Raw genomic sequence first — 18,882 nt, 5'->3', positions numbered from 1 at the left:
CCCCCTTCTGTGGGGCGTTTACCCACCACCCCCACAGCTCCCCAGAGTTTGCTTGAGTGCGAGCAGCAGGAAATATTAGATAGAAAGATTTAGATTGTGGAGATAAACAGAAAATACAGAATAGCTTCTAGAGAGCCTGGAACCTATTCCAACGGGCCCCCGACTGTCTCTGCCCCAGGGGTTTTTATAGAGACGCCAGGGGGTGGAGCAAAAGACCTCCTCCCCCAGCACAGCCAAGTGCAGACCATCTCAGACACCTGCACTCAGGCCTGTAGTCTAATCATCCTCTCTATGTGGACCTGCTGGGTAAACCCACGAGGAACCCAAGAACGGGCTCCCACAGCCCTCCCATTCCGTTCCGGTTTTGGGGTTGGGGCCTCTCCAGGCCTTCACTCACCCTTCTGCCTATGATCTCACCTGATCCCACTGAAACGCTTTCCTCCCATCTCCCTTCCCTACCCCACTGTGCCCACACGACTATGACAGTGTAAAGGGTGACACTGGGGTGGGAGACCAGTGCAAAGAACGATTTTAAACCTCAGAACTAGCCATAACTCTCAGAGGAATAAGGAAATGTATCAGGCAGTGCATTTTGCAAAAACTGTGACCTTATCTCTTTCCCAATGTCATTGCTACAAGTATAAGTTTCAGTGATTTTGTATGTGCCAACTGTCACTCGGCTGTGCAGGCCAGGCCCTTCTCTGTCACACTACTCTGTTCCACCGTTGTGACTTGAAGGCAGGCATCCGCCAAAGGTAAGTGAATGAGTAACTGTGTTCCAAGGAGATGTTGTTTATAGATGCTAAAATTTTGATTTTTGTGTAAGCCCATGTTATTAAATTTTTTTTTTTATCCAAAACATTTATAGATATAGGACTGAGGCATAAGTCTGTGGTAGAGCGCCTGCCCTGCATACATGAGACTCTGGCTTGAGTTGCCAGCACCCCTGACATTATAACTGTATTCTCTTACTTCATGGGTCATGCAAAACCCAGGTTTGATCTATGCATGAACAGGATAGCCAAGGTTGCCTACATGATTTCTTCCAAGGTCTACAAAGATCCTTGAGGTCAAGTATTGTTTTCCATGATGTCTTTGTCAGAGCTGAGAGCTTCTGTACTCAGAATCCAGTGAGATCTTCCTCTACGCCACAGGCTGTCACCTCCTTAGGAGTCCCCAAGGTACAGTGGAAGGTGGAGCATAGAAGCACATTATTTTTTAGTGTGTGTATGTCTCTGTGTGTGGGTGCTCATGAACATGCATTTGTGTGCATGTGGAAATCAGAGGACGACCTTGGCTGTCATCCTCAGGGACACCATCTACCTCCTTTGCTGCAAGAGGCCTGGAGTTCAATTAGGCTAGACTGGCTGACCAGACAGTCCCAGGGGACCCTCCTACCTTCCCAGTGCTGGGATGATAGTGTGTGACGTCTTCCCACGGTTCTGGGGATTGGACTCAGTTCCCGTGCTCAGAAGGTGCGTACTTCACAGACAGAGCCCTCCCCACAGCCCCTAGAAGCCCATTGTTGCAGAGAGTATGGAAACCATCCCTTCCCTTTAGAAACTGACTTTGTTCTCTCTTTACCAAGGACACTGCCACTCAGAGCCACTCTGTAACTCCCTACAATGGCTCAGTCCGCTCTAGTCCCCTGAAGCCAGGAGGGAAATGCTGGAAGGGAAATAGTCTACAGAACTCAGGAACAGCAGGCCTGGCCACCTGCTTGGGACACTGAATGAGGTACAAGGACCAAACACACGGTGAGTTACCCTGCCTGGGGTCAGAGCTTCCAAGCCCGGGCCTTGAGAGGAGGTCGTGGTGTTCTTCTGCCCTTCAGTGGGGTACTGACTTTGTTTCCTTAAAAAGCTCTGAAAGGAGGTGTTTCCCCGGTATGATGGCAAAGAATGGAAGTAGATGATCTTCCTCGATAGACAGATAGACCGTTTCCTCAGCCACCAAAGGCTGACTCACTGTCCTGGCTCACAGGCAGCTCTGTGCTGGGGGTATGGGGGAGAGCTGCCCACCTCTGAAGGATCCTAACAATGTATCTGCACTATAAGAATACCTAACAGCCAATTTCCATTTTCCCACAAAAGCTCATTCACCTATACGCTGGGTAAATGGCTTAAGCCCTGTGAAACTTCAGCCATAATTCCAAGAACGGGGGCGGGAGGGTCGAATACCATTCTCCCCATAAAAATCTTCAGTTCCCAGCTGGAATGGCCCCTTTCCTTCCCCTGCTCTCCAGGCACACTCTCCAAAGGGCTCATACTATGTTCTCCTTGTATCTTGACCGTTCTCAGGCTGTGGTGACATGACTTGCTTCCAGCAGGGTGCCTATGGCCACATGCTCCCCAGGAGGAAGCCAATGTTCCTTACACAAGGCAATCTGGAATAGGAAAAGTCCTCCCAGAGGGTAAGGAAGTAAGCGTCTGTGGACAGTGAAGCCTAGGCCATATGAACAGTCTGTGCTGGGAAGTCGCTCTTGGGAGGAGTCCACAGGGATGGGTATCTGTGCCCGAATGCTTGAATGTTCTCATTGCTGTCCCCTGCACTAGGAACCAGAGACCATTGTCCAGACTGATGTCCCAGTCCTTATCTGTGCATGAATTGACCTTTGACAATGAGGTCATTTATTTAATCTTTATACTTAGCATCGAGGAAATCTTTAACCAAGAATTATTAAGTAAATGAACAAACAAACAGAAAACTCTCTCTCAGAATTTAGCTAGTATTTGCCTAATTTCCCCCATAATTAAAGAGAAAGGCTATTTTATGAACTATCATTCCACAGAGTTGTAAAAGGCCCCCTGACCTCACTGACTTACCTTTTATATAAACTCGAGTAAAATGCTCCTTAAACTCAGGATGGCTACCATAAATCTGCTTTCAAGACAAGATGGGGGAGGGGAAGGAGAGGGGACAGGAGAGGCAGCCATCAAAACTTAGCTTTATCAGCAAAGCAGTGGCTTTTCCAGAACCCCACTGACACCCCACTTCAGTACACTGACTAGAACCCCACCCACTGACACCCCACTTCAGTACACTGACTAGAACCCCACCCACTGACACCCCACTTCAGTACACTGACTAGAACCCCACCCACTGACACCCCACTTCAGTACACTGACTAGAACCCCACCCACTGACACCCCACTTCAGTACACTGACTAGAACCCCAGCCACTGACACCCCACTTCAGTACACTGACTAGAACCCCACCCACTGACACCCCACTTCAGTACACTGACTAGAACCCCAGCCACTGACACCCCACTTCAGTACACTGACTAGAACCCCAGCCACTGACACCCCACTTCAGTACACTGACTAGAACCCCAGCCACTGACACCCCACTTCAGTACACTGACTAGAACCCCACCCACTGACACCCCACTTCAGTACACTGACTAGAACCCCACCCACTGACACCCCACTTCAGTACACTGACTAGAACCCCACCCACTGACACCCCACTTCAGTACACTGACTAGAATGAGCTTCACCTCCATCGGCTCACCTCCATCGGCTCACCTCCTGCCACTGAAGCTGAGTGTTCGCCATTTTTCATTTTGTCCCCTGATAAGGAGGAGTGGAGGGAGGCTTCGTGCTGGGTGTGGGAGGGAGCAAGCTAAATGCTACCACACATCCCTAAATAATTTTAGGGGCACACTAGCTCTACGCTCTGCGAAAATGTATTACAGAACTAAAAGAACCAAACCGAAGTGGAGCTCATTAGGCCAGCCATTGACAGCGATCACCGTCACCCCAGAAGCAGATTCCAACACAGTTAGCAACTTAATCCATGGTTTTCATGAAAGGCTTTCCAGGGAGAAAAACACCATCCGACATGCGTTACTGACACGATCTGCTGCCAGAGAGAGAAAACGTAGTCTTCCTTGATGTACCCTTCTCACATCGTACACGGTCACATCACAAATCACTTTTTGTTCGGTTGGTCTTGGAGATAGGATCTCACTATGACGCCCCACTGGCCTGGAACTCACTACATAGTCCAGGCTGGCCTCACACTCGCAGAGAGTTCTCACAGATCGGCCTGCTGAGTACTGGGGCTGAAGTTCTTTGTCACCACACCCTGGTGTACAAATAAAATTAAGGAGAATAATCTTATGCTTTTCTGACAAAAGACAGCTAAGATCTAGACAAAAATTCCCAGTGTAGGCGGGAGGGTGGTTGTAGTTCCCTGCAGTCCCCACAAGTAGTATCAGACGCGCATGCAAGATTGGGCCAAACACCACTTAGTGATGTGCTGTGTCAGCATCAAGGAATTCTGCCTCACGGACCAGTCCCAGCTCCCAGTGTTTGGTGTGGCTCACAAGATAAGATGATTTTTATGTTACTAAAAGGCTGGGGAGGCAGATTAGAAGACTCCTCTTTGATGACCTGTGAAGATCACATGAAACATTTCAGAGTCCACAAAGGAAGTGATGGGACCCTACGTTACCTGTTCACATAGGTGTTCTCTGTGGCTGCTTTGGGGCAACATGGCAAAGGTAAAGACTTGACTTGCAGCATAGACCTCCAGGGTCTTCAAAGTCTAAAACATTTACTGCCTGTTTCTTTCCCAAAAGTGTAGAACCGGAAAGACTAAGTCAGCCAAGGCTGGAGGGAAAATTAACCTGAATAGTACTTATCTCCCTATGCTGGGAGTGCAGCACCCTTCTCCTTCCGTAGGTGATGCAGTCTAATCCAAGGGTGGCCACCACTGCGATGGTCATGCGGCCTTCTGAAGATTCTGGCAGCTATAACTTCTAACTGCCCCAAAGTAAGGTTAGAGTTTTCCAGAAAACCGAAGTACAAAGTGGGAACCATGGAGAAGGAAGTTGGGGGAGGAGGCTTGAGAGGCCAGAGAAGGGACTTTCTCAGGTCTACATTTTGCATATGTAAAGATAGCAGGAGGAAGCCTCAGCTTCTGCCTGTGGTAATGGACTTACTTGTTCTTCCCTAGGAAACCTCTGACCGTCCTACTCAAGGCCAGCACGTGGGGAACCGTGAGCAGGATCTTCTACGGAAGGAAACCCCCACTGTTCTGCCATTTGGTTGAGCTGTGTGGGAAAGATCTCCAAAGTTCATCAATGAAGAAAGTAGAAGAAGGAAGCGGAGGAGGGCTGCAGAAGAGGAGAAAGAGACCATTATAACAGTGTATGACGAGAACAGTGATTATTTAATCCTGGAATTGCCCAACTGGCACCCTCATTTTTCCAGACGAAGCACTGTGACAGCTGTGTAGTCATGCCTGGGTTTTATGTGGGTGCTAGGGCTCCAAACTCAAGGACCCATGCTTGCTCAGCAGTCTCTGAACCCACAGAGCCCTCTCCCAGCCCCAAGTATCTGTATTTTTAAAGCCTCCATGGTGGTTCAAATCTGCGAGAAAAGTTGCACAACACTGTTCCCGGGCTTCTGAATCCATTGACGATGTGAGACCCGGGCATACGCGCTTTGGCAAGTGTGAAATATTAAGGACAGACCAGACCCCTAATGTGAGAGTCTATTTTCTACAAGGTAGGTTACTTCGGATTCAGTTTAAAGGGAACAGAATTGCCACCTGGAATTGGGGGATTTGCAGACTCTAGGAGAAATGTAGTGGATTGTTAAAATGGGCAAGAATTAGAAAGTTTTGGCGTAATGAGTGCTTTTGTGACTGTACAGAAGAAGAGATTTAAGTATCATTAGAAATTAACGAGATACTACTTCCACTATGAAGCTGAGTATGAGAACGGAATTACTCAGAGCAAGAAAAGAGTCATTCATGTAGTGATTTCAAGAGAAAAGCTTGTTACTCACTTCTCCCAGTGGCTAGAATACTATTGAAACCACCTGCCAGGAACCATTTAAAAATTAACTACCATGTGGGTTATTTTTTACATGCAAGCACCTAGAACAAACACCTGCTCAAAGTTTACAACGCTGAAAATGTATTTGCCAAGAAACACAATGAGACATGCTCAAACTCAGAAAATAGTCAATTGTAGTGTCACTTTGACATTGGTGAACAAAATATTTGTTAGTGTTTGATTTTCATTCCTGTGACTTGATCTTTTTGTAGTCTCTTAACCAGAGACAGGATGTTCACACACACACACACACACACACACACTCACACACACACTCACACACACTCACACACACACACATGAACATACACATACATATACACACATGCACATTCACACATATACATACATATACTCACATACACATACACACACACATACACACACACACACACTCACACACACACTCACACACACACACACACTCACACACACACACACACACACACACACACACACTATGAACATACACATACATATACACACATGCACATTCACACATATACATACATATACTCACATGCACATACACACTCACACACATACACACCAAAACAACAAAGCTTAGAATTTAGAGTACAAGAAGGTTAGAATCCCACCCTTATTAGGTTCTGGAAGGTGACCTTGGATAATGACAACTCTCTAAACCTCAGTTTTAAAAGAGGGTTGAGGAGGAGGAGGAGGAAGCTCGTGATGGTGATGATAATGCTGGTGATTCATGATGGTCGTAGTGGTCATGATGGTGATGGTGATGATGGTGGTAGTTGTGATGGTAATGGTGGTGATTAAACACCCATAACATAGGTTATTTACAAATACTAGGCTATTCCTAGAACAGCATTTTGGTAGATGCTACTCATTCCTCAAGTCATGTTCTATTATAAACTAAGGAGCCCATAGCCCTTACCTATGACCAGCTATTATGTAAGGATCATATAGAAATCTAATGTGTTTTGGCATTAATAAAAGATGCATGGTTTCACTTAGAGACACACTAGTTTTGTTTGATTAATTGATGGATTGACTGATGTGTGATTTTTTTTTTAAATTCAGTCTCATTCTGCAGTCCCAGCTAGCCTCAAACTTCCCATATAGTCTAGGCTGGTATGGAACCTACTATGTAGCACAGGATGGCTCTGGTGGCATATACTGATAATCCAACATTCAGGAGACTGTGCCAGAAGGACTGTGAGTTTGAAGCCAACCTGAGCTACATAGTAAGATAGTGTCTCAAAAATGAAAAGGTTGATGTATTGAGAAATCCACCCTACTTTATCCCCACCTAGCCTCCACAGATATCATTTTGATTAGCTTATGGGCACTTTTACTGCTTTCTTACACAGATAAACACACACACACACACACACACACACACACACACACACATATATTAGTCTCTTACACAAAAGTTAGCATGTTACACATTTACTATTACCAATTTAATTTTTCCATTTTGCTTAAAAAGGTACCTGAGATATGTCTTAGTTTGGTTATTGTGTGTTGGGGGTGGACAGGGTGTGTTTGTGTGGATGCACATGTGCCTGTACATGTGGAGGCCAGAGGATAATCTGTGTCATTCCCTGGGAGCTGTCCTTTGAGGCAGGGTCTCTCCCTAGTACATCAAGCCCCAGGATCTAGCTATCTATGCCTCCCCAGCACTGAGATTACAAGTGCATGCCACCGTGCCCAGCTTTTTTAAAAATACGAGTTCTGGGGACTAAACTCAGGTTCTCACATCTGTGTAGCAAGCATGTTACCAGTCCAGCCATCTTCCCAAGGCCCTCAATTTGGTTATTTTTAAATCTCTCTGGGCACACTGGACCATCTTTGATCATTTACTCCCCTTTAAAAATCCTATCTTATTTCTGTAAACATAGCCACTTTGCATTTTCTGTGTGTTCAGTAGCCGAAGTCCATGGAAGAGCTGCCTGGCAACTGTGGACCTGGCTCTGAGCCCCAGAGTCTCACTTCCTCAAATGTCCGCTGATCATTGAATTGTTGTTCGTAATAACAATGAAGCTCTTGAGGCTCTAACGAGAGATTACTTCCTCCAGAAAGTCCACCCATTTCTCCAGGATCCAGGGGCGAAGGGTGCTACTGACCCACAGTAACTTCAGTACTATGTAAGATCTTTTGAATCTGGGTCTCTCATTCAGCCCCACCCCTGGGCCTCTCACATTGGGATCAGAATTTAGGTCTATATGGAAGCCTTGGTAGTGTTTCCCTGGATATGTTTCTGAGCTTCCATTTAATGGCTCTGTTTCAGTACCAGCATCAATTTATTTTCTGCAACCTTATTATACAGTTTACTATCTGGGAAGAACCTACCCCTTCCCTTTCTCCCCCCCGCCCCCAAATGTTCTAAGTTCTCCACAATTGTTCCATTTTCTGAATGAATCCTGAACCATTAAATCTTGAATCCTTTTAAATTACCTGCTTTCAGACTTTCTCCAAGTCACACGATCTGTGAGGATCAGGGATGGCATGTTAGTAACCAAACTCTGTACCAACACCAACGTGAACGAACTCAAAACCAAAGAACAAGGAAGGTGACTTGTGCTATAGGAAGCAAAGGCCCCAGGGTTATGCAACATGCTCTAAAGAACTCAGCCAGATGCCATTTGTAACAAATTGAGGGAGTCTCATGACCTAACTCAACTCTCTAGTTCATAAGGACAGGACAGCGCTGAAGGTCCGAAGTGTAAGAAATTCCAAATGCCTTGCCGCTGTGAGTGCTGGGAGAGCGAGTAAGTTGCTGGAAGAATAAGACACCACACACACACACACACACACACACACACACACACACACACACACACACACACGGAAGCCGTTGACTCACCATTGATCACCGAGGAATGCAGTTGTGCTGTGCTGTGCTGCCCAGCACGGCATACCATTCTACGTCAGAATATGGTGGAGGCTTCGAGGCAAAGCCTGTCACTATCAAGGAGTACCGTGCTGACACAATTGGAAAATTAGAGAGGAAAGAATTCATTCCTACCGGCTAGAAATTGTTTAAAACAAAGACAGGCTATCTTGCCAGTTAACAAAAACCAATGAACTGCTGTTTCCTGTAGATAATGCACAAAATGAGACGAGAGATAATGTAAACAACTGTTGCCCCCAAGGAGTCCAGGAAAAGAGAGGCAGACAGGTAAGATGGCCCCATTGGTACAATAGCGGCAACCTCTCTCTTTCCGATCATCTCTGGAGTCGGCTCCTCGGGAGGGAATACATGCCTGTTACTGTAAACCTGGCCAAAAGCTGCGGCTAAGATGCTGGGGGGGGGGGGGGAGCCACTGCTGGGGATTTGCTTAATGGACATCAAACTGCCTTCCAAGTGTTTGTGCTTATCTACCTTGACTAGGGCTGCTCTCAGCCTTGGTCAGAGAAGCTTCTCTTTGCAATGGGCCTTCGTGAATGCTGAGACTCATAAGTGGTCCAAGTGCTGAGCAGTGGCTGGGGACTGGGATAATACATTGTACAGGTGTAAGAAATTGTTAAAACTTAAAAGGAGGGCCAGAGTGGTGGGAAGAAAGATCTCTACAAGTAAACAGCGCTTGTGCTGGCTAACGGAAGGAAGGGCATGTAGGAAGACAGCATGCTCTAGCCTTGCTCTACGAGAAATTTTTTATATGAATTCTTATGGGAAACTATGCGCGTCCCAGACAGGTTAGTGACTCTGATGCCCAAATGTGGGTTTTAAATAGCTTCTTCTGAACTGTGGGCTCTGGACACCTTATCTCATCCACATGGGTGGGCCAGAGTTGCAGGCCAGTGGATCTAAAGACATAAAGAACCCAAGCTTGGGATTGGGGATTTAGCTCAGTGGTAGAGAGCTTGCCTAGCAAGTGCAAGGCCCTGGATTCGGTCCTCAGCTCTGGGAAAAAAAAAAAAAAGAATCCAAGCTTGTGTGTGGATTAGAGGGACTTGTGTCTGGTTTTGTGGTGGTCAACAACTCTGACAGGCATCTTCTAGGTGATCTCCTCCCTAAACTTGAAACTACGGAAAGCTTGATTCATCTTCCCCTGCAGTCTGGTTAGGTCTTTATGAGTGATTTAGGGAGATTACCTGATTGTTAGTGACGGTTTAGGAGCCACCAGCAAGATACCAAGGTTGACCACAAGCTGGCATATAACAGCTTTTCCAACCACAGCGATTAAAAACAAAAACCCAGAATGTAGATATGGGTTAAATACTGGCGCTGTGTCCTCCCATGGAGGTGCCACTGTTCAGAATGCTGGACTACCTTTTCGATTGCTCTCCTGGTCCCTCCCCCTTCTTTCTCGGCATTCTGTATCTCCACGTGAAGTCTTCTTGAACAAGACTCTCCAGGTTGGATTATTTTGGAAAATAGACAAAAGCAATTTGCCACATAGTCTTAGTTTGTAGAAGAAATGTCCAACCAGCCAAATTTTAATTGAATACATCTTATGTCCATATATAATGTTCTCACCATATACAGAGAAATCGAGACAGTTTTCTGAGGCAATAATGCTGGCATTCATTTGTGGCTCATAAAAAGACTCAGAAGGCAGTTATCCAAGGGGATCTCTCAAGGTCTTTTTCAATAGTGCCACTGTAATAAGTGTTTAGTCTCACCAAGTGACTACTTAGAAGGACAAATATAATTTAGATGGGTATCTAGCGTGCATGGGGACAAAGTCTCATTAGTCATAATGTTTTCTCTCCCTTTCTCCTCCCTCCCTCTCTTCCTTCCCCTCCCTCTGTCCTCTTGCATTGCTGAGGATTGAACCCAGGCCCTCGCACATACCAGGCAAGCTAGGCAAGCAGATCACCACCAAACTGGGCCCTGGCCAGATGTTCTCTCTTTAAATGTTATTTTGAAAGGCTTAATAAGTGAATCTTCTCCTCCCCTTCCCTACCTCCTGGCCTCCTCCATCACTGAGACAACCCAACGAGTCAACACATTGTTTTTGCACTGGTAAGATGCCCTGCCTTAGATCTTTCCTCTCTGGGCCCTTGGCTTCAGTCTTTAATAGCACTTTACTTGCAGCTTGGTGCTTATGTTCATACTCTTATGTGAGCCCAGGCACACTAATACACACTAATACACACCACCCCAGGGTCCCCTTCTAGTCTTTGCCCGATTGAACTCTGCTGGTCCTTCCCCCTGCCTTCGCTGGCCTCCAGCCATGGTCCTTTCCATTAGACTGCCTGCTACTCTACCCCACCCACAGTGTAATAATCCCATCACCGGGGAGGAGGAATAAACTACCAATTGAGTAATGGGAAATAACGATTAGATTGATTTCCCAATCACAAGGGGCAATTCAGAGTCATAATTAAAGGAAATGACATCAGTTTATCCCTATCAGTTACGAGTTCAATTTGCCAAGAATGAGCATAAAATTAACAAACAAACAAAAGGGTTGACGTTTAAACTTTCAGTCTAACTCTTTGGGAACTCTGTGGGGAGCTGCATGGTGGTGCATGCCTGTGGTCAGGAGGCCGTAGCAGGAGGATTGTGAGTTTGAGGCTAGCTTGGGCTACGTGACAAGTTCCAGGGCAAGCTGAGCTAATTAGTGACATGCTGTCTCAAAAGAAAAAAACGAAAAAGAAAGAAAGAAACCGCACCAGGAAGCTTCTGATGCCACCAGCGTGTGAAGGCCACACGTCTGGTCTTTATTTCTGTGTAGGAAAAGAGCCCAAAGAGATGTGGTCAATTGCAGGTCATCAATTAGAAAACAAGAGTATTAAGACACAAAAGGAAAACAAACATGTATCTGGTAGCAGAAAGGGTGGAGACATCCGTGGGAGGCAAGTGAAAAGCCACCAGCTTCTCACCTCATCTCGACTTTACACTCCCACGGTCATCTCCAATTATTGCTTTGTCTTCACCAGGACAAGAAAAAAAAATGAAGCTAAAATGCCAAAAGTCACTTCCTCTCTCTCCCTTAGCAAAAACTCGGAAGACGGGATTTCATCAAGATAGAAAGTTTCTATGCATCAATCAACAAAATGATAAAAACAACCCAGGGATGGGAAAAAATAGTCAAAAACCATAAACTCAATAGAGGTTACTGTCCAAATTTGTATAAGGAACTTGATAACGGGGGAAACTGGTTGTTTTTAAATGGAAAAGGATCTAAGTAGACGTTTTTCCCCGTGAAGACATAAAATGATCGGCAAGTGTATGAAAGTGTTCAACATTATTGATCACCAGGGAAATCAAAATCACAGTGAGGTTCACCTCAGACTTGTTATCATGAAAAAAAAAATAATAACAAAGCAGATGGCCAGGTATAGTGACTCATGCTTATATTCCTGGCATTTTGGAGGCTGAGGCAACAGGATTCCCAGAAGATGTAGGCCATCCTGGGCTAGAGCAAGAGCCTGTCTACAAAAGAAAGATTTTGTTCACAGTTGTTGAGAATGTGAGTTGATAGAGACATCACACAACATAAGGAAATTTCCTTAAAAATTAAACAGAATTTCAATATGACCCAGCTATCCTACTTCTCACTTTACATTCAAAGGAAATGAAATCCTGACATCAAGGAGATCTTTCTACTCCCCTGATCTTCCCATTATTCACAGAAGGCGAGATACGGAGCAACCCGAGGCCCCGTCAACAGAGTAAAGAAAATGTGAGACAGCCTCTAGCATGTTCTGTAGAATTATCACTTGTTTGTGAGATCTAAAACCATTGAACTCACAGAAACAGAAATGAGAAAGGTGCTTCTGAGGGCAAGAGTGAGAAAAGGGAAAAGGCTGGGCACAGGAAGACGCTGGCCAGTCGGGAGGCAGATGAGTCTCCGAGAGCTGATCACAGAGCAGTGTTTAGTGATAATTCATTTCATAGTTGAAATTTCTTGTGAAAGCAATTTTAACGCTTCTTTCTTATGTGTGCGCACACATGTGTGGGTACGTGTGTGGGGAGGGGTGCACATGTTTATGTGCATGCATATGTGGAGACTAGAAATTATAGTCAGATTCAGTCACTCCTCCATCATTCCTTTCTTTTTTAAGACCAGGTCTCTCACTGAACCTGGAGCTTACCAGTTCTGCTAGACTGGCTAGCAGATCACAAGGATGCTTCTCTAGTTCCTCCCGGCACTGAGACTATAGACACACACCACCATGCCCAACCTTTTAGGTAGATGCCAAGGCTCCACACGCAAATCCTGAGGTGGTAGCTCATTGGGTAGAGTGACTGTCAAATATGCATGAGACAGAGGTTTGATCTCCAGCATGCAAAAAACCAGGGGTGGTGGCATATACCTGTAATCCTAACACTAGCTCAGGAATTGGAGGCAGGAGGGTCAGAAGTTCTAGGTCATCCATGACTACATAGAGAGCCCAAAGCTAATCTGAGACTCTGTCTCAAAAAATAAAATAAAATAAAATAAAAATGAAACAGCAACCAACGTTGGGTCCTTGGGCTCATACAGTAAACACTTTACACACTGAACTGTCTTCTTGGGCCCTAACTCTAAGTTTCCTTTCTATATTAGCTTGACTATAGCCATCATTTCACAATGTACACATGTACTGTGTCATCAATTGTCCACTCTAAACACATACACATTTTATTTGTTTTGTTTCTCAGTGGTAAAAAGAGATGAGGATGGTAATCTGGCTGGTCAGCCTCAGAAAGCCAGTTGATGGATGCAAGGCAAGTTACATGCCAACTGTAAACATCCTTAGCCTTCCTTGCATGTGAGTCCTCCAGTGCACAGCCAGACACCACCAGTCCTCCAAAGCACATAATCAGCCACTCAGGGTTCTTCTGAGGTATGTGTTGCCCATCTCCTCCCTCTCACCCCATCTTAGTTACTCTTCTATTGCTGTGAAGAGATGCCATGATGAAGGCAACTTATAAAAGGAAACATTTAGGGGGCTGGAGAGGTGGCTCAGATTCTAAGAGCACTGGCTGCTCTTCTAGAGGTCCTGAGTTCAATTCCCTCCACCTCATGGTGGCTCACAACCATGTATTTTGTTTGTTTTATTTGTTAACCATATTACAATAAAACTAGGGAAAATGACGTCCAGAGAAAAATATCACTAGCTCATTGTAAATTATATCATCTCTCCCAACACACACACAGAGGAAGATCTTGCTGGTATTACTGCTACCTGAGAATTTAAAATAGCCCATTAACTCTTTGTGTGTGTGTGTGTATGTGTGTGTGTGTGTGTGTGTGTGTGTGTGTGTGTGTGTGTGTGTGTGTTCTTTTGTTTTTCCAGACAGGGTTTCTCTGTGTAGTTTTGGTGCCTGTTGTGGATCTCGCTCTGTAGACCAGGCTGGCCTCAAACTCACACAGATCTGCCTGGCTCTGCTTCCCGAGTGCTGGGATTAAAGGTGTGTGCCACCACCGCACAGCCTTAATTAACCACATACATTGCTCCCAAGTTTTCTTCACATGATTAGACACTCTCACGTCTCCTAATAAACCACTATTTCCCACAGATATGAAGTTGCCTCCGATGTTTGTTTTTTATACTTGACAATATAAAGGACGAGGGCCAGCAGTGCGCTTCTTCAAGGGGCAGACAGATGCCAACTGCAAGCTGAAGTGTGGGCCTAGAGCAACCACAAGCCACTTGGATAATATCATCAGGAACCCAGCACTTAAAAAGGAAATGAAAACTGTTGATGATTCAGTAAACTTATTCCTGGAAATAATAAAAGACAATAATCTGCACACTGGCCTCAGAGCACATAACATAAATATTGAATTTGGAGCATTACCAACCTCTAACCCAACTCTGGCTGAAACTATGGTTCCCTTTGCTGTGCACATCTGTGTTTGGCATGATTTCAAAGCAGTTTCCTTTGCTAAGTATCCACAAGGTGCCTTAGAAAAATAGCTTAGGAGACTCTAAGGATCTTTGTCACCCTTGCAGTGGTGTCCTGAGGTGTCCCCTTGGAGTTAGATTGAGAATTTGTTGAGATCGGAGACTTTTTGAGCACTGGAAGGCTTGGCATGACTAGATTCTCCTCCTTAGGCCCAATTTCAGGGACTCCTGTCACTCAGAAGTAACCACTCAATAAATCCTTTCCGTTGCTCAAACAGCATGTTTTCCTTTTAGTTTACCAGAGAGCAGCCTGTTGCTCGGCCAAGCAAGCAATTGTGCAAAGCAGATGTCTTATATAGTAAAAGTGGCTATATAACACATTTTAAGAACTCTTAAGATCAGTTTTCAAAGTTCAGGCTAACATGCAGCAGGATTCTAGAAGTAATGCCAGCCTTATCATTTTGGGAAACCAGTGATGCCTCTCAGTTGAGGGCAATGACCTGGGTAGTCAAGGGGGTAGACAATAAAACTCCAGCCAGTTGAAAACTGACCGGCAGATAGAGCTGAGGATGGTAATCTGGCTGGTCAGCCTTAGAAAGCCAGTTGATGGATGCAAGGCAAGTTACATATGCCAACTGTAAACATCCTTGTATGTGAGTCCTCCAGTGCACAGCCAGACACCACCAGTCCTCCAAAGCATATAATCAGCCACTCAGGGTTCTTCTGAGTTATGTGTTGCCCATCTCCTCCCTCTCACCCCATCTTAGTTACTCTTCTATTGCTGTGAAGAGATGCCATGATGAAGGCAACTTATAAAAGGAACTGTTTATTGGGGCTCATGGTTTCTGAGGGTTAGAGTCCATGATCATCATGGCAGGGAGCATGGCAGCAGGCAGGCACGGTGCTGGAGCATTAGCCGAGAGCTTACATCCTGATTCACAGTCACCAAGTGGGGTGGGGGTGGGGGATTAGCTAACTGGAACAGTGGGGGGTCCTTTGAAACCTCAAAATCCATCCTCCCACACCTCCTCCACCAGACCACACCCCCGAGTTCTTTCCAAACAGTTCCACCAAATGGGAAATGTGTATTCGAGTGTGAGTCTGTGAGGGTCATTCTTGCTCAGACCACCACACACCTGATCCAGGAAAGGCAGATTGCTTCCTTCCCTCGCTTCCTTTCTTTCACCTGCTGCAGGAAGAAGCCTGATCTCACTGATGCTCCCTCAGCAGGATCTCCAGTGCGTGTTCCAGCCCAGCACCTAGCCCCTACCCTGAAGGACCTCTCTACAGCGGTATGCAGAGGTGAGGTGGGGCAGGAGCTGTAGCTGGAGTTTTCTCCAGTCCTGCCTGGCCCACAGTCAGGACAAATCTCTCTCACCCACCAGTCCCACAGTCGCTTAGACCCAACTGAGTAAACACACAGAGACTTATATTGCTTAAAAACTGTATGGCCATGGCAGGCTTCTTGTTATCTAGTTCTTATATCTTAAATTAACCCATTTCTATTAGTCTATACCTTGCCACGCAGCTCGTGGCTTACCGGCATCTTACATGTTGCTTGTCATGGCGGCAGCTGGCAGAGTCTCTGACTCAGCCTTCCACTTCCCAGAATTCTCCTCTCTCCTTGTTCCGCCTATACTTCCTGCCTGGCTACTGGCCAATCAGTGTTTTATTTATTAACCAATCAGAGCAACACATTTAGTGTATAGAACATCCCACAGCCAGTAGCAATTTCCGTGTTGAAGAAGAAGGCAGCTGCCTGCAGAAAGGAGGGGACGGGAGGCTAGAAAAGTAGCCCAGTGAGTAAGAGCGCCTGCTGTTCTGGCAGAGGACCCAGGTTCAATTCCCAGCACTCATGGTGGCTCATAAGCATCCATAATTCCAGATCCAGGGGACCTGATGTCCTCTTCTGAACAGTATGAGCACCAGGCACATAGATGGTACACATACATACATGCAAGTCAAACACTCAGATACATAAAACAAAAAGTAAATTTTAAAAGTTCTTTAATGAACCGAGGGGAAGGGGAGTAGATACCAGAGATGTGTCACACATGGAGATGAGGAGGTGGGATGCCTGCCGATCAGGATGGGGACTGACCTTTTTGCCTTGGTGGGGTCCCGCCAGTCTCTGTCTATCCAGGGAACTGTTTCAGCTGCACCAAGCTCAGACTGACATTCAGACCAGATGGATATGAGTCAGTGTGCAGCGCACATAAAAATAAAGTAAGAATGTTCAGTGCAAATCACGGGACACCGAGCCAGCCTCAGGAAGCAGCTCCAAGCCTCTGGAGGCAAAGACGAGGGACGATGGTTAGTTTTCAAGGCTGCTAGTCACATTTGTTCTCTCTTATAGGGCTGCATGCAGTGGGGACATCTGCCCTGCACCCTCTAGCCAGCACAGCATGCTGCCCAGGAAGCTTACACTGCCCATTCTCTGTTTTCTAATGGCCTCTGCTCTGGATCCATAACAATAATTCTCCTTTCACAGGTCCTGCCCTTCTTTAGGAAGAAGACAGTGTGATGGAGAGTCCTCTGTTATGCCCCCAAACCATCAGGGCACTTGAGCTCATCTGCTGCTCCCCAATTCTGGTGTTCATCTCTGTGACATCTCAACCCACAGTGGCCATGTCAAGACAGCCCAGATTCACTCTGGTCTTATAACCCTCCTCAAATCATTGGGTCCACCCTTCGCTGGAACTCATGGTGTCCTTGGATAGAGGTATCCAAGGCTTATGGTTCCCCCATCCCCACCTCACCCCATCTCTGCACACAGCAACTGCCAAGATCTTATCTACAGAGTGCCGGGAGCCAGGGAGGGCTCAAGAAAACTCACTGCCCTCTCAAAGGTTTGGGTGTGCTTAAAGCTGATTGATATGTCAAGCCTCTGACTCAAGATAGCTCGGGGGTGTGGGAGTATTGGGGGGAAAGCTGGGAAAGAACTAGCTCCTCAGATCCACACACCCAGGCTCTCTTCAGTTTGTGGAGTTCATGGATCGTGTATCCTGATTCAAATGCTAGGGGACAGGGCCCGCGCTCCTGACCCAAAGAAATGGTGCCTGTTCCCACCCGCCCCCAAAGGGTGATAATCAAGTGAATTCATCTGGTCAAAGGTGACAAAGTCACTTTACAGAACTAGCCTATGATGGTTATTGGCCACTTCCACCCCTGACAGCTACGGCAACTGCTCCCTTGCTAATCAAGAATCAAGCCCCGGGCTTGTACTATGAAATCAAGCCCCGGGCTTGTACTATCAAATCAAACCACTCTGCCAAAGAGCTCACGAACTCTTACAGTAAAATTGAAAGTATAAATGAATCGATTTTCATGCAGTTTGCAGGCTGAGTTCAAAGATGACCCTCATAAACCCTGTCCCCTGGAGTGCACAGCTTTCACTTAAAATGTCCCTGGAGTGTGATTTGCTTCTAACTAACAGAATTTGGCAAATGAAGGGATTTTTTTCTTTTTCAGATGTAATTGAGATTCCAAATTAGCTCATTTTCAGCTAGTTCAAGAGGAGACTTTCCGGGTCTCAGAGGATCTGACTTTGTCAGATGGAGAGATGGAGAAATGACCACCTCCCTTCCATCGGAGGTTCTTCTTTCTAACTTGATGATGCAATCAGCTACATTGCAGAAGTCTCCATGGCAACCAGCAGCTAGTTTCTAGGATCTGTAGAGACATCTAGGTCATGAGGTCAGCCTCTAGTTGACAACCAGCAGAATGTTGGTGGCTCCATCCATACAGGTATGGGGACATGAAGTCTGCCAACAAGCTCAACAAACACAGAAGTCTTTCCAAGTCAACCCTCCAGATGCCAATGTGGCCCAGCCCTTGTCTTCATTGTGATTTGTGATATCCCAAGCAGAGGGTCATTCCTGGATTCCTGACCCCAAAAACTGAGGGGCCAATAGTGTCGTAGACTTTGTTCTTTGCTCTTCTCTTGCAAACATTTCACATCCCCTAAATCTCTTTCCCAAAGATGCAGAAATGATATTAGAATTTCTGAGTCATCAGGATGTATCAGGGAAGAATGTATCCAGTCATAAGAAACTTTGGGAGAATTTCTGAAAGTTCAAAAATAAAAAGTTTAGGCCAAGCATGGTGTATGCCTTTAGTTCTAGCACTTGGGAGGCAGAGGCAGGGAAATCCTTGTAAATCTGAGGCCAGCTTAGTCTACAATGAAAATTCCAAGCTAACCAGGGATACATAGTACACTGTGTCTCAAAAAAATTGTGTGTGTGTGTAAAGTTTAAATTAACAT

General features: G+C 45.8%; 1 long non-coding RNA gene across 1 annotated transcript; it reads left to right on the top strand.

Moving 5' to 3' along the window:
• The first annotated feature begins 208 nt into the window (after nt 1-208).
• LOC128096749 (uncharacterized) lies at nt 209-6,763 on the top strand. Its single transcript, XR_008213737.1, has 4 exons — nt 209-1,475; nt 1,589-1,757; nt 2,301-2,413; nt 4,967-6,763. It is a non-coding gene; the product is annotated as an uncharacterized LOC128096749 (long non-coding RNA).
• Nucleotides 6,764-18,882: the final 12,119 nt, after the last annotated feature.

Source organism: Peromyscus californicus, unplaced genomic scaffold, assembly GCF_007827085.1.
Source record: "Peromyscus californicus insignis strain IS unplaced genomic scaffold, ASM782708v3 Scaffold_5__1_contigs__length_169319896, whole genome shotgun sequence".
NCBI lineage: Eukaryota > Metazoa > Chordata > Mammalia > Rodentia > Cricetidae > Peromyscus > Peromyscus californicus.
The sequence above is the reverse complement of the archived record's forward strand: the minus strand, read 5'-3'. Positions and strand labels throughout refer to the sequence as shown.